Below are 6,072 nucleotides of genomic sequence, written 5' to 3'. Positions count from 1 at the left end.
GATCCCACATGCCGCGGAGCGGCTGGGCCCGTGAGCCATGGCAGCTGAGCCTGCGCGTCCGAAGCCTGTGCTCCGCAACGGGAGAGGCCACAACAGTGAGAGGCCCGCATAGCACCAAAAAAAAAAAAAAAAAAAAAAAAGCAATATAGGTTCTTCGTAGGAAACAGTTCAAATAAATAACAAAATAAAAATCACCTACAGCACTCTGTTTTGATGAAGTTCTGTTCAGTTTCCTTTTAGTCTTTTTCTGTGTCTTATATTTATATATATTTTTCATCTATATCTATATTTATATATATATTCGTGTAGATATATATGTGGAAAACATACGAACAAATATAGAGGGACACATTTCTCTCTGTATACATATACACATATAATTGGGATCATAGGGCATATAATGATTTTACAGTCTACTTTAACAAACAATATGGTATTAAAAACTCTTCAAAATAAACATGCTTAATGATTACTTAATGCTTCATGGACTATATGTACTGTAATTTGCCTATTTTTGGACATTTAGGTGGTTCTAATTTTTTTTAGCACGATAAATAATAGTGTTGTCAGCATTGTGGTTTAAAAGTATCTGAATCTCAGATTATTTCCTCATGAGGGATACTTAAAAGTTGAATTACTGGGTATTAATGCAATTTTTAAAGCTCTGTATTCATAGCCAAGTTGCCATTCCCAAGTCATACACTTATTTTCAATATAGGGGTGTGCCAGTATCACCCACTGCACATAATATTATTATTATTAAAAATCCCTTGATAATTTTTGGTTAAAATGATATATTGATATTTCACATCATTAATAGTGTTTAAACTACTTTTTTATGTTTTTAACCTCATGTCATCTTCCAAGGCATCATGTTCATTATTTTGCCTCTTTCAGTGGCTTCTGTATAAAATGTGACTATTTACCTCACTCTCAGTATCTCTACCTTTTGGCCCATTGTTATGTGACCTTGGAATCACCACGCCTGAATTTATGCCACTTTTTCTGACACAGGGACATTGGACTTTATGTGGTTTATGGGGACAGCTCTGGATGAGTTGTATAAATCTTCCTGTCCTGGCCCCACCTAGCTGCTCCCTGCAAGTTCAGCCTTCTCAGCCATGGAACAAGTGGGCACTAAGTGGGTATGGTGTCTGTAGCCACATCTCTATTAGAGGTAGGGTTTGGAAATAAGACTTGGCTGTCCAAGTATCTGGAGGCTACTGTAGTCTTGGTCCAGCAACAGGCTCATACTGAGGCATTTCCATTCATGTGTGGCCAGGCAATCCCAGCAAAGCTTCTGGCCAAAGTCCTAGCCTCTACTCTCTCTGCTGCATTCCCTCTAATGTGGAAGGTAAATATGTTCCACTGTTCTGGGGTTTATTTTGGCCCCCTGTCAGTGGGCCAGGAGCCTCTTCTTTACTTGGTTTTTATACTTGTCTACTCCCTTGTTGATAACCCTGCTCCTTGACAAGAACCAGCACCTTGCAGAAGTCTTGAAGTCCTCTCTCTCCTGCCTGGCTTCAGCCTGTAATCCATCTCTGCTTGAGATGGACTTGAGTTTGGCTTCTATCCTTTGGACTTACAATTTTGGACTCTGACTCCTTCCCTTTCCCCACTACAGGATCTCACCACATTGTCTCTCTTTTTTGTCCTCTTATTCCCTACCTCCCTCTCTCGTCTTCCCACTGCAATATTGGATGTGGATCTGAGCTGTCTGCATTTTATGAAGCTGTGCTGGTGATGACGAGGACTCGGAGATCTGGGGTTCAAGCTACATATTCTAAGATCACATTGTGCTCTGGTCAAGATATTTAAATTTTCTGAGTTATAACTTGTTAGTCTATAAAGTACAGATTCATTATTCAAATCAACATTTAATGAGTACATGATGTTGTGAAAGGGACCTTTGACTTAGAGAATTACACCTCTTGAAGTCAGCAAATTCTTTCTACATAATGATGGTACATCTCCCACTTTAACATTTAGTCTATCTAACTTATAACTTGCCCCGTATGTTCAAGAGTACTCAAACATTCTGTTAGAATTATATCCCATTTTACTAATAGCAGTGAAATTTCAATTCAATGGAGAATATCTATTATTCATTATAGCAGTCTTATGTCTTACTCCTTCCCCCCAATATCAGGCCATTAGGAACTGAAATGTTTCCAGAAATGTGGATTTCTTATTAAACTGACTTTTAAAAAACCAACCTTAGAATATAAGCTTTCTTTTGGCTAGAAATTCTATATGTCTCCTATGAGTATATAACATTGTAAAATAAGTTAAATTCTTCTTGATTCAAGCAGTGAAGAAAATAATCTCTGGTCTATATGTTGCTTAAGCTTAAGTATTTATGTATTTTAATAGAGTTCTAATACTATTCTACCATTGTATTTAGCATGATTTCCACATTGCCAACAGAATATTTGTGCTGCATTATTTGTAGGAAAAAAATTGTATCCAGGGGACTAAAATGGAAAATAATAGGAAGTAAAACTATATTGAATAGAGTCTAAAATACAACTTTGATCTCTTTGAATGTTTTCTGGCTTTTAAAAAAAAGAATATGGATGAAATGTAGGCATTTTTCTAATATATGTATGTATATGTCTCTATGTTAGCATGTGTTAACTATATATATAATAGTATATATAAATACTATTTTTTATTCTGGAGCAACTTGCCTCTGTAAAGACAAGAGGCTCAAATCTTATATTTTCTGAAATAATTGAGCAAAACAAGACTGATTTATAAAACTGCCAATATCATGGCATCCCAGAATGTGATGTTTTTTTAAATCTGGAGATTTATGACCCTTTGAAGTGATTCAGTACACCATGCCTAGTTCAATGTTTTTTTATCAGAAAATAAAATAAGAACTTAGTAGTCCTTTTTTTTTTTTTTTTACTGATACTGTTTTTCAATCTTTTAACGGAATTCCTATATTGATTTGCTTTTTAAAATGTTTTTCTCATCTGAATCTCCTGCCATTCTGAATGATTCCAGGGGTCTTATTTATTTAGATGGAAACCCTTGTGAAATTTGAAGAAATTATTTTTTATTTTCAAATTTCAAACAAAATAGTATTTACCATAATGAACAGTCAAGTTCTAATACTGCATTAGTGCATTAATCTTTAATGCTTTTACAGACGACTTAGAGCTAAAAAAGCATCGCATGGACTGCATGTCCAAGCTAGAATATGGGACCCCAACCCACCTTCTTCTCTATTCATTACTCTGTTCTTTCCTCCTGGGTTTAGGATCCAGTGATATTGGAGGAGGAAAGGCAGGGACATGGTGATTGAGGGAGAAAGAGGAAGAACTAGATGGCTAACAATTATTTACTGAGTGCCTGTTATATGCGTGGCACTCTTCTGGATCCTGGAGATACAGCAGTGAATAAAACAGGCATTCCCTGCCTTCCAGCAGCTGACCTCTCTCTGCTCTTCATAACTGGAAAAAGTGGGGGCAAGATGTGAGAGATCAGTAGTGTGTAAATTTTGCTGCTCCTATTCTTATTTTAATTTTGAATGTTGTAGTAAGATGATAGTTATCATTTATTGCATGTCTCTACAGTGTCTCAGTTGCTGTGCAAGAGGCTTTCCCTGTATGTAATAACGGAATAGATTCAACTTAAAAATTACAACTGATGTGAAAACACAGTCTCTCTGTTTGAGGGACTACTCTCTCTAGGAATAGTAACTGTACTGTGCTCATGGTACTGTAAAAGTTTCTCCTGTCTTTCTGTTCATTCTGAAAAAAACAAGCTTATACCTAAGCCTTGTGTCTTGTGAGAAATTCATAGAGTCTACCCTCTTGCCCACACAACATTTCTTCCAGAAATATGTATGAGCAAATGTACGTGTAATATATAGCATCATCATGAAAGTTAGTGAGATTTGGTTTGTTAATGTCCAGGATCTAAAGTTCAAGGCTATTCTAAAAGTTCCATAAATGTATGTTACTTTCCTTTTTAATTTTTCCAGCATATAATTGATTGCTTATTATGTGTGGAGTTGTGGGACATGAAACTTTTGATAAGGAATTTAGTCTGAGTGGGTTATTTCAGACAGTTTAAATGTGTAAAAATAATTTTCTACTAATCATATGTATAGTAGTTACTTTTGCAAAAAGCAGTATGGTAGCTTTTATTAATAATATCTATCCATGAAATAATATCTACATATCTTACTAGTAGACAGATCATCACACTTTTTTCAGATCTGCCAACTTAAGACGCTTTGGGGTCAAAACAAGAAAATAATTTATTAAAATAAAACTGAAATTAGAACACGTTTCTTTCTCAAAATTGTGTTTGGTAATTGACAACTGTTTTAGTCCATTCAGACTGCTATGAAAAAATACTAGGTGGCTTATAAACAACAAACATTTATTTCTCACAGTTCTAGAGGCTAAGTCCAAGGTCAAGGCACCAGCACGGTTATCTTCTGGTGAGGACCCTCTTCCTGGCTCATAATTGGTGCCTTCTCTCTGTGTCCTCACAGGGTAAGAGGGGCAAGGGATCTCTGTGAGATTTCTTTTGTAAGGGCATTAATCCCATTCATGAGGGTTCTATCCTCATGACCTAAGCACCTCCTAAAAACCCAATCTCCTAATATCACATTGAACATTAGGATTTCAACATATGAATTTTGGGGGACAAAAACTTTCAAACCATAGCAATAATTATATTGCTTGACAAATAGACAATCGTTTCTTTGGAGCAGCGAAGGTGGAACTCTGGGTGGAATATGAGAATGTGTTAAGGTTACATACTATGGTCTCCTTTTACTGGATTATTCTCTACCTTCCCAGCCATGAGCCTGATGTGGGAGTAATAGCAAAGTATGGCAGCATAAGGGTCTCTCTTGAATTCTGCTGAAATAACTTTACCATCATACTCTTACAACAGAATCATAACATGATAAAACAGATGTTGGGCAATAATGTCATTTCTGTAATGTTTTAAATTGTATGCTAATGTGAGGTTCACTTCAATGGGGAATTCATGTCATGTATATCTTTTGAAAATAGACATTAGAACTCAATTCCTACAGATGCTCATTAAAAGTATTTTGAAATTATAACATTATATCATTGTAGGATTCTCAGGCTCTCTGCCAACTTCCACTGAAATTGTGATATCTTTATTACTTTGTGCTTATTGTACGTAAGTGTTTTCTAACAGACCTTGAATGTCCTGCTCACACTGAGAAGTTTACACTTACTAAAATAGGAAGATTTGCTGGCACTGTAACTCTATACCAAGAAGAGTGTTCCACTATTTTAAACATGAAGCTTCTACAAAATAAGGACCAAATTGTGAAAGGATAATTTTCCCCAAGGTTAACCTAGCAGACCTATGAACCATTCTGGTGATATATATATGTAGAAAGTAGACACTCAGTAAAGCTTGCTGATTGATTGACAGTGTGTTCCATAAACAATTTTCTCCCCAAATAATTCAATCCAACAGAAAAACATAGGATATAATCCTTTCCCTAAAAGCGTTTGTAATCCAGGTGAAAGTTCACATGAGAAGAAATTTAAGAATATATTATAAGATGACTGTACTGCCCAAAGAAATCTACAGATTCATTGCAATCCCTATCAAATTACCAATGGCATATTTTACAAAACTAGAACAAAAAGTCTTAAAATTTCTATGGAGACACAAAAGACCCCAAATAGCCAAAGGAATCCTGAGGGAAAAAACAGAGCTGGAAGAATCAGACTCCCTGACTTCAGACTATACTACAAAGCTACAGTAATCAAGACAATATGGTACTGGCACAAAAAAAGAAATATAGATCAATGGAACAGGATAGAAAGCCCAGAGATATACCCACAGACCTGTGGTCAACTAATCTATGACAAAGGAGGCAAGGATATACAATGGAGAAAAGACAGTCTCTTCAATAAGTGGTGCTGGGAAAACTGGACAGCTACATGTAAAAGAATGAAATTAGAACACTCCCTAACACCATACACAAAAATAAACTCAAAAGAGATTCGAGACCTAAATGTAAGACCAGACACTATAAAACTCTTAGAGAAAAACATA

This window comes from Physeter macrocephalus, chromosome 2 (genome assembly GCF_002837175.3).
Source record: "Physeter macrocephalus isolate SW-GA chromosome 2, ASM283717v5, whole genome shotgun sequence".
Taxonomy (NCBI): Eukaryota; Metazoa; Chordata; class Mammalia; order Artiodactyla; family Physeteridae; genus Physeter; species Physeter macrocephalus.
This window is presented reverse-complemented; position numbering follows the sequence as displayed.